Consider the following 10,736-nt stretch of genomic DNA (forward strand, 5'->3'; position numbering starts at 1 on the left):
TAAAGAATAAATATCCTCTTCCAAGAATCGACGATTTGTTTGACCAATTACAGGGTGCCAGTGGTTTTCCAAAATTGATCTGAGATCGGAGTATCATCAAGTGAGGGTTAGAGAAGAAGATATTCCCAAAATGACTTTCAGAACCAGATACGGCCATTATGAGTTTCGGGTGATGTCATTTGGGTTGACCAACGCTCCGGCGGTGTTTATGAATCTGATGAATAATGTATTCAGGCCTTTCTTAGATCTATTTGTGATCGTGTTCATCGATGATATTCTAGTATATTCCCGGTCAGAAACAAAGCATGCAGACCACTTGTGTATTGTCTTTGGAATTCTTCGGATTCGTGAATTGTATGCTAAGTTTTTGAAATGTGAATTTTGGCTGAATTCTGTGACTTTTCTGGGCCATATTATCTCAGCTGATGGTATTCGCGTGGATACTCAAAAGATTGAGGCCGTGAAGACTTGGCCAAGGCCTACAACCCCTACAGAGGTTCGAAGCTTTCTGGGTTTAGCAGGCTATTATAGAAGATTTGTGAAAGGATTTTCTTCTATTTCTGCACCACTGACGAAGTTAACTCAGAAATCATCAAAATTTCAGCGGACCGATGCTTATGAACGCAGTTTCCAGGAATTGAAGGATAAATTAACTTCAGCCCCAATCCTGACACTCCCAGAAGGACCAGATGGTTATGTTGTGTATTGTGATGCCTCTGGTGTTGGGTTAGGATGTGTGTTGATGCAGCAAGGTAGAGTTATTGCCTATGCTTCAAGGCAGCTGCGGAAGCACGAGAAGAATTACCCGACCCATGATCTTGAATTGGATGCGGTTATTCATGCGCTAAAAATGTGGAGACATTACTTGTATAGTGTACTTGTTGATATTTATACAGATCACAAGAGTCTCCAATATATTTTCAAGCAGAAGGAGTTAAATCTACGACAGAGGCGGTGGTTAGAATTATTTAATGATTATGATATGAGTATTTTATATCATCCTGGAAAGGCGAATGTACTAGCTGATGCACTTAGCCGCAAATCAATGGGAAGCCTATTTGAGGTCCCTCCAGAGAAGAAAGAAATAATCCGTGAGCTTCACCAGCTAGCTAGCCTCGAAGTTCACCTAATTGATTCAGGCAATGTAGGAGTTGGTATTCACAACCCAGCTATTTCATCCTTAGACATGGAGGTGCGAGAGCGCCAATATGAAGATCCCCAGTTGAGTCACTATAGAAATACACTTCCTGAGGAAGAGAAGTCTCCATTTGAAGTTTCTACAGATGGAGTTCTTAGGTACCGAGATAGGCTATGTGTTCCAGATGTTGCGGGATTACATCGTCGGATTCTAGAAGAAGCTCATTACTCGCGGTATTCCATTCACCCATGAGCGACAAAGATGTATCACGATCTTAAACTAATATATTGGTGGGATGGAATGAAGAAGGACATAGCAGAATTTGTAGCTCAATGTCCAAATTACCAGCAAGTGAAAATTGAGCATCAAAAGCCAGGAGGATTGTTACAAGCCATGGAAATTCTAGCCTGGAAATGGGAAGTGATCAACATGGATTTCATTGTAGGTTTTCCTCGCTCCCGGCGCAAGTATGACTCCATATGGGTGATTGTTGACAGACTCACGAAATCAGCTTATTTTCTTCCAGTCAGGACCTCGTATTCGGCAGAAGATTATGCAAGGTTGTATCTTAAGGAAATAGTGCGACTTCATGGTGTCCCGGTATCTATTATCATAGATAGGTGAGCACAATTTACTGCTAAATTTTGGAAGTCTTTCTAAGAAGGTTTGGGCATTAAAGTGAGACTTAGTACATCATTTCACCCACAAACTGATAGACAAGCTGAACGCACTATTCAGACTTTGGAAGACATATTACGGGCATACGAACTAGACTTCGGAGGAAATTGGGATGAACATTTGCCACTTATTGAATTTGCCTACAACAACAGTTATCATTCTAGCATCCATATGGCTCCGTATGAAGCTCTGTATGGAAGGAAGTGCAGGTCGCCAATTGGATGGTTTGAAGTCGGGGAGACACAACTGATAGATCCAGAATTGATTCAACAGGCGGTAGAAAATACCAAGGTTATCCGAGAGCGATTGTTTACAGCCCAAAGTCGCCAAAAATCTTATGCAGACAACCGTCGGCGAGACTTAGAATTTCAAGTTAATGATTGGGTATTCCTGAAGGTATCACCGATGAAGGGCGTGATGAGATTTGGTAAAAAGGGAAAATGAGTCCCCGGTATATTGGACCTTATAAGGTAGTCCGCAAGATAGGACAAGTAGTTTATGAATTGGACTTACCTCCAGAACTTGAATTAGTCCATCTAGTTTTTCATGTATCGATGCTCCGCAAATGTGTTGGGGATCCAGCTAGAATCGTGACAGTGGATGATGTTCAAGTTATGGAGAAGTTAGCTTATGAAGAGGTACCCATTGCCATACTAGATAGGCAAGTACGGAAACTTAGAAATAAAGAGGTAGCCTCGGTTAAGGTCTTGTGGAGAAACAACAACCGAGAGAAAATAACTTGGGAAGTGGAAGAAGACATGAAGTCTAAATATCCGCAATTGTTCCCCCCCCCCCCCTCCCGTAGAGATTCAAGATGAGATGCCATGATCATAAGGTATGTAATGCTTTCTTTTTAATGCTTTTGGTCGTGTGTGGCCATATTTTCTTGCCATTGTATTGTAGCCCTGTGAGGCATTGTTATTGCGGGTTGTTGTGACAGGATGGTAGCGCCATATTACAGGAGAAACTCTGGCGAAATTTCTATAGAATTCCCGGGAACTTAACATTCGAGGACGAATATTTTTAAAGGGGGGAAGAGTGTTACACCTCATAAAATTTCATGTCGTCATGTGGTAGATAGGATAACGCAGGGTGAGATGAATACGATGACCCTACAAGTAAGAAAGGTTACTTGGCTATTCTAATTAAGTTTCCAAAGACATTCGAGGCAAGAGAAGAAAGTTCGTTGAAGGAGGCAAGGTATAAGTCGTGTTTTGGAAGGATTTTGCAAAGTACCGAGCTAATGTTGATTTAATAATGTCTTGAGGAAGAGTTATAACGCTCCTTAGATTATTAATAAAGTGTTAAACAAGTGCTATGAAGGTTCCATAAGGATTGGAGATCAAAAGAAACGACGAGATCAAGTTCGGAAAAAGGGTAATTTATACGACCCATTATACGGTCCGTTTAACTTTATACGGTCTGTATAGTGGTCCGTATAGCCGTCACAGTGAGGGGTGAACACTGGGAGTATTATACAGTCACTTATACAGACCGTATAAAATTATACGGATCGTATAAAATTATACGAACTGTATAATGGTTGTAGAAAGGTGATTGTTGGTGCAATTTCACGGTCACTTATACGGACCGTATAAGTGTCCGTATATCCATGACGGGTCAGATTTTCCCAATTATAAATATAAGACCCCAAGTTATTATTTTAATTTCTCATTTTCCTCCACACTTCTTGAAATCTCTAGAACACTCCACATATCGTACGAACACAAATTCAAGGGAAATCAAAGATCAAATACCAATAACTAGTGGAATCAAATGCAAGAATGCTAACTAGGGTTGATGGAGGCTAGAAATCTCTTTGGAAGTGAAGTTAGGGTTTTCTCCAAGTGAAGCATTTCCATCCAAAACCCATTCCTACACAATCAAAGGTGAGTTTTATGTTCATTTCACGCTAGTAAGAGTATTGAATGGTTGAGAGACTTGGATTATGGAAGAAAGTAGAAAATGGAGTACAAATATGAGAATAGTGAAATTCTTGAATGGTAATTTGATTTGAATCATAGTTCTTGACACGCTATGGGTATAATCTTTACTATGAATGATATTAAAAATGTTGAAGAAGCATTAAATGTGAATGAATACGACGTCGGGTGATGACCATGGTTAGGGGTGACTTGAAGAGGGAATTGTGAGAATTGAATAATATCTAGCTTAACAAGTCTATTGATCATGATATTGTGGATGTTGTTGTTGATGTTTGAGAGTTGTTATATTATATGAAGAAAGTTATAGAAACAAAGGAAATGCTGCCCAATTTTTATTAGCTTTTAGTCGTTTTGGCTTAAGCTTAAGTACATTATCGATTATCTAATCTAGCACGAATTCTCTTGAATGTAGAATTGTCGGCTTCGAAGGGAACCATTTAGTCGATAGAGTTAAGGAGACAAAGAGGTATGTAAGGCTAGTCCTTTCTCTTCGAAGGCATGATGTCCTTCATCTTTCCATGACTCTCTTACATTCCGGAAACGATGAGTCTATGATTGTTAAGAGCTTCTCATGAGATAAAGATACGAGACGTGTTATGAATATGATAATGACGATGATGAATTTACGTCTAGGGACTCTAAAGCTTATGATATGATAGTCTTATGATTCCTTGATGTTATTCATTGTTGTTAGACTCACCTTATGACGCTAGTTCCTTCATGGTGGGACATGATGATCATGACCACTCCATAATGGAATCGGGGGTTCTCGACTTTACGTTACCCCGATAGAGTCGTAGTTTTTACTTGAGTTTTATGCATGCTTTATGATAAGTATATAATGATGAGATTACACCGTGCCTACATGGCCGACCAGACACCGCTAAGGCGGGCTGCATATACACCATGTCTAGATGGCATGGGTAGACACCACTAGTGGGCGGCATGAGATGTTTACCCCCGACGCGGGAGGCCCGGACGCGGGCTAATGATGATCACACTGCACCTATATGGTCGGGAAGTTACATACATATGTTTATATGATACAATGTTGTTTATTATATCAGTTAGCATGCATGACTCCGCCTTAAGAGGCGATCAGTTACAGGTTACCCCTTTATCTTATATTCTTGCATCTCTTTATCATGTTATTGTGTATGCCTTACATACTCAGTACATTGTTCGTACTGACATCCTTTTCTTTCTATGGACGTTTTGTTCATGCCCACAGGTAGACCAGGAGGCGGCCGAGATTCTTAGGAGCTATTCGGCAGATTCACAGGAGCACTCCACTATTCCGGAGCTTCCATTTGTTGATACATTCTTTTGTGTACATATTTGGGAAAGACGGGGTCCTGTCCCGTCCTTATGTCTCAGTACTCAAGTAGAAGTTCGTAGCTATGTATGCGTGGGTAGTATTTGTCTCATGAATATGTCGGTGTATATTTTTGCATATCATTTTTGCAGTCGTGAGGGCTTATGTATATTTATGTATTGCCTTGGAGATTATGTGTGTCCAGGATGGGTATGATAATGAGTGGTGCTCGGTAGTCAGCTCCGGGTACCCGTCATGACCCTCTAGTTGGGTCGTTACACCTTGTAGTGACCTGCTCGTTCACAATAGGTGCACAAACAATTTTCAATAGTGGAGACATACTTGATGTAGGGATTGTAGGGGGTCTTCTTTTTCACAAAACCAATTCCTTCTTTATCACTTACCTTACTCTTGTACATGGAAGTGATCACATCAGAAGAACAGGTCCACTTGAGAGCTCTATCAAGATCAAACTTGATTCTATTCAAGTCTTCCTTTAACTGCTTGCTTCTCTCAATCTCAGTAGTGAGACTCAGTTTTGCCTTTTTGAGTTCCAAGTGAGTTTTACTGGCTTCGCCCTTTTCTTTAAGATGCGCCTTTGTATCCCTTTTCAATTCCCGTTCCAGCATAATATTCAGCTGATTGGTCTCATCAACTTGTTCCCTCATCTCTCCAATTGACACCAACATATTGTCTCTTTCGAGTTTAGAATCACTGATTTCATGAACGAGTGCACCTTTCTCAACGATAAGGGCATGATATGCATCAATTAGCATGCCTGACAGTGACGTGAGTTTATTCGAGAGTAAGCTTTCAGGTTCTTATTTACCTCAAGAAAATTTACCTTTGCATCTTCATTACTCTCATCACTATCATCTGAGTTTGATTTTTCCATGAGTGCAAAGATTGACTCATACTTAGAGGCTTCATTTTCTATGACCACCATTGATATGTCCCTTTTGTCATCTTCTTTTTCAGACTCACTGGAAGAGTCCCTCAATGCAACAAGTGCTTGTTTTACTATAACATCTGCAACTTTCTATTAGGAAACTGGTTCCTCCTTGCAGTTCTGTCGTAGCTGTCCTGCTTGTTTAGAGGGCACTCTTTAGCAAAGTGACCCAGTCTTCCACACCTATGGCAAGAATATTCATTTCTTTGAAATTTTTGCTAAAGCTTCCCATCTTGTGGATTCCACCATTTCTCCGAATTAATTTATGGAATCTCCGTGTGAGATATGCCAACTCTGATTCGTCGTCACTTGAGTCTTCCCTGGCCACTTTGAGAACTAGGCTTCTTTCCCTTTAGATTTCATTCTTTTCTTCCTTCTTCATAGACATCTTCATCTTATATGTCTTAAGGTTTCCGATGAGCTCATCGACAGTCAATATGCTGAGATCTTTGGCTTCGGATATGGCATTTACCTTGCTATCCACGGAATTAGGTAACACACCAAGCAACGTTTTTACCAGTTTGGTGGTTGTGATGACTTCTACTAGAGAATAAAGCTCATTTATAATAGAGGTGAAACCAGTATACATATCATGAATAGATTCTCACTCTTTCATACTCTGTGGTGAGCATGTCGATCTTGGAGTTCTTCACCTGTGTTGTTCCTTCATGGGCAGTTTGAAGAGCTTCCCAGATCTCTTTAGCAGTTGACCATGCTGAAAATTGATTGTATTCATCAGGTCCTATTCCACACACAAGGATCTTCTTGGCTTTACAATTTTTTTCCACTGCCTTCCTATCAACATCATTGTATTCTTTTCTTGTTTTGGCAGTGGTTTTTACACCATCTTCACTTGTGTGTACTGGAATGTAGGGGCCATCACAGATGATATCCCACAGCTCTGAGTCTTCAGCCATGATGAAGTCGTGTATTTTAGTCTTCCACCACCCATATTATTTTTCATTAAATCTAGGTGGCCTGGTGAAAGATTGTCATTCTTCCATATTAGGTGGAGCAGCCATTTTACAGATTCTTTCTAGGTGTTAACCTTTTCGAAAGCACACCTTTGATACCAATTATTGCAGGCTATGCGTCCACCAAATAATGTATGAGGGACCTGATTGTGTACCAGTTCCCTTATGCAATGTAGTAAGTAAAGAAGGAGCTGTTTTTATCGTGAAAAACTCCTTGCTCAAGGGAGTAAAAACCACGACCTACCCCAGTAGGATTTCTACTCCACTATACGAGCAACTTCAGATTACAACCTATCGTAAGCTAGGAACTAACTCCCATAATCTCTCAACCCTTACAATGGTGGCAACCTAGGAACTAACTCTCGTAGTCCCTCAACCTTTGCAATACACTGATTGTAAATACATCCACTTGACTAACTCTAGCCAAGGAAACTAAGGTTGACTACCTCTAGCCAAACCCAACTAATACACCTAAGATAACTTTAGCCAAGGGTACCACTTAATAGATTGAAAGGTAAACTGCCTAACAACTACTAAGAATTTGAAATACACCAACAGCTTCCTTTTTGGGAAGAGTAGATTTACAATTTTAGCACAACAGAACAAAGACTTACCACAACATAAAGAACTTAGGCTAAATCTGTATCTGGATCAGGTCCTTCAGTTTTGCAAGTGACTTGTTCTTGTGATCACTTGAAATCTTGTGACGGCAGTTTTTGCCTAATTTAGATTAGGTTTTTCGAGTGATACACAATATGTTGCAATATGTAGTGGGAAACATGTGGGATGGATAGAGACCACTCATTTAATATTTGATCTAAAGCATGGGCCAGCTCAACTGTTGTACTTGTGTGCAGTGAGTAGCTCAGCTTTACAGTTGTCTCTGCTTATCGTGCAAGATGTACAGAGAGCAGATCACAGACCAGGTCTCTATCTGGTTCTGAATCCGTTTGACAATATCAAAACACGAATGCATGTAAGCTTATCAGGAAAGGAAGAAAACTCAACTTGAAATACTTCAAAGTGTGGGGGTGTTTATCAAAGATGCAGGTTCCTAAACCCAAGAGGGTAAAAATAGGACCCAAAACCCTTGATTGTGTTTTAATGGGATATGCCACCAATAGTAAAGCATATCGATTTTTGGTGTACAAATCAGAAAATCCTGACATTTATACCAATACGATAATAGAATTAGATAATGCCAAATTTTTTAAAACTATTTATCCGTATTAAGGTAAATGCCATTCATCTGGTGAAGGATCTAGACGATTTCAGGAGAATCAAAGGAAAATACACCAAGTAACGCAAATTCAAGGCATAGCAAACGTCGAAGGACTTCTACATCCTTTGGATCAAATTTTCTAACATATTTGTCGGAAAATGAGCCTCAAATTTTTAAAGAAGCTATGACTTCTTCGGAATCTCAATATTGGAAAAAGGCAGTAAATAGTGAAATTGAATCCATATTAAACAATCATACATGGGAGTTGGTTGATCTTCCACCCGGGAACAAACTTTTAGATTCCAAATAGATATTCAAAAGGAAAATGAGCCTCAAATTTTTAAAGAAGCTATGACTTCTTCGGAATCTCAATATTGGAAAGAGGCAGTAAATAGTGAAATTGAATCCATATTAAACAATCATACATGGGAGTTGGTTGATCTTCCACCCGAGAACAAACTTTTAGATTCCAAATGGATATTCAAAAGGAAAATGAAAGATGATGGTACTATTGACAAATATAAGGCAAGATTTGTTATCAAAGGATTTAGACAATGAGAAGATCTTGATTATTTTGACACATACTCACCGGTAACAAGAATAACATCTATTCGGGTGTTAATAGCTTTAGCCGTTGTGTATGGCCTTGAAATCCATCAAATGGACGTTAAGACAGCTTTCTTAAATGGAGATTTATATGAAGAAATCTACATGGAACAACCCTAAGGGTTTGAAGTTCCCGGGAAGAAAAGAAAGTATGTCGACTTGTTGAGTCTTGGTAGGGACTAAAACAAGCACACAAATAATGGCATACAAAATTTGACCAAACGATGTTGGGCAATGGATTCAAGATTAATGAGTGTGATAAATATGTTTACACTAAGATCACTCTGAATCATATAGTCATTGTTTGTTTGTATGTTGATGATATCATCAGTAAAGACATTGCTGACATAAATGTCACTAAGCGTATGTGTTGACACCCGATTTTGTCCCGCTTTTTCCCAAATATTTATTTGTGAATAGTTATGTATATTTTACCGCAATTACTTGCTTTTTATTAGTTTGGTCGTTTCCCACTGTCCAACTATAGCCATCACTTGTTATCGTTATTATTATTATTATTATTATTATTATTATTATTATTATTATTATTATTATTATTATTATTATTATTATTATTATTTTCATCATATCACCCTCGTTTACTATTATGATTGTCGTGATCACTTTTAACTTTCCTATTTATCATCTTACGCGAAAATGCATCGCATTTTTTTTATTAATTACTTTCGAACTTTATAAAGGTTATTGCACAACTATTACGATATCATTTGAATACCATTAAATACCTCTTTATTAAGCAATATTTTAGTACGCGTTAATAAATAATTGACTAAGGAGTGACTATCCTTTAAAATTGCAAGTCAAAGAATTGAAGGGAGGAAAGAAGGTCCACGACCGAGGCCCATATTTTCGCCATCTATGGCCCAAATCTGCTTTAATATTCAAATTAAACCAAGCCAAATTCGGATCAGCCCAAAAATCCTCCAAAGCCACTATTCAAGAATTAATCTGGACCATTCAATAAAAATGATCGGACGGTCATTAATAGGTCCCATGTTTTAACTCAGTTAGGGTTCTTTGATGAGGGACCTGCGGCGCCCCTCATCTGCTCTCTCTCTCTCATTTTCCTCTTTCAAAGCATTGCCAAACATCATCCGTTGAAACGAAATTTTGTCTTGCCATTTTTGTGTAAAAGACTGCTTTCCCAGGCGCCTCTCTGACTCATGTTTCCATTTTCACGCTTCAAGGTGCTTGGAATCTCTTCGTTCCAGTCAAAGTATCACCTTTCCGGGAAATTTTGAATCGATCACGTGGTGGTCCGCGAGTTCGTCCAAATATGTCAACGATCACTTTGAACAGATTTTGAATGGATTTCGAAAAGGGTCTCAAATCCCGCCCAAGCCTAAACCCTAGTCCTATTCGATAAATACGAAGTTTAAGAACCATTTTTGAGAGAGGTTTTGGAGGTTTTTTTTTTTTTTTGGAACGGAAAAATCTGATTTCCCCCAAAAAGAGATAGCTGTAGTTTTTTAAGAAAGGAGGGATAGTCGTAGCATTAAAAAAAAAAGCAAAAAAATAGTTAAGAAATCATTCTGATTTGAGACTTGTTTAATCCGAGAGAATTTGGCTTCGTCATGTTCGAGTACAGATCCGAGATCCGAAGCCTCAGTTCGCTGCACTCGAAAGAGGTAACAATCCTTCTTTTAGTTAGTTTTAATTTCAGTTTAGGTAGCTTAGTAGCACTTATGTGTTCATATATGTTTCGTTGTTTAGTTGATTTAGTTCCAGTTTAGTAGCTTAGTAACATCCGTGTATGTTTATGTCGTTCTAGTTAATTTAGTTTCGATTAACAGTGTTTATGTGCTCATGCCTTGATTTAGTTTTGCTTGGTTTAAGTTTAGTAGTTTTGATATCAGATGGTTCAGTTTGTGTTCTGTTCGCCGTGAT

The sequence above is a fragment of the Lycium ferocissimum genome, chromosome 4 (genome assembly GCF_029784015.1).
Source record: "Lycium ferocissimum isolate CSIRO_LF1 chromosome 4, AGI_CSIRO_Lferr_CH_V1, whole genome shotgun sequence".
Classification (NCBI taxonomy): domain Eukaryota; kingdom Viridiplantae; phylum Streptophyta; class Magnoliopsida; order Solanales; family Solanaceae; genus Lycium; species Lycium ferocissimum.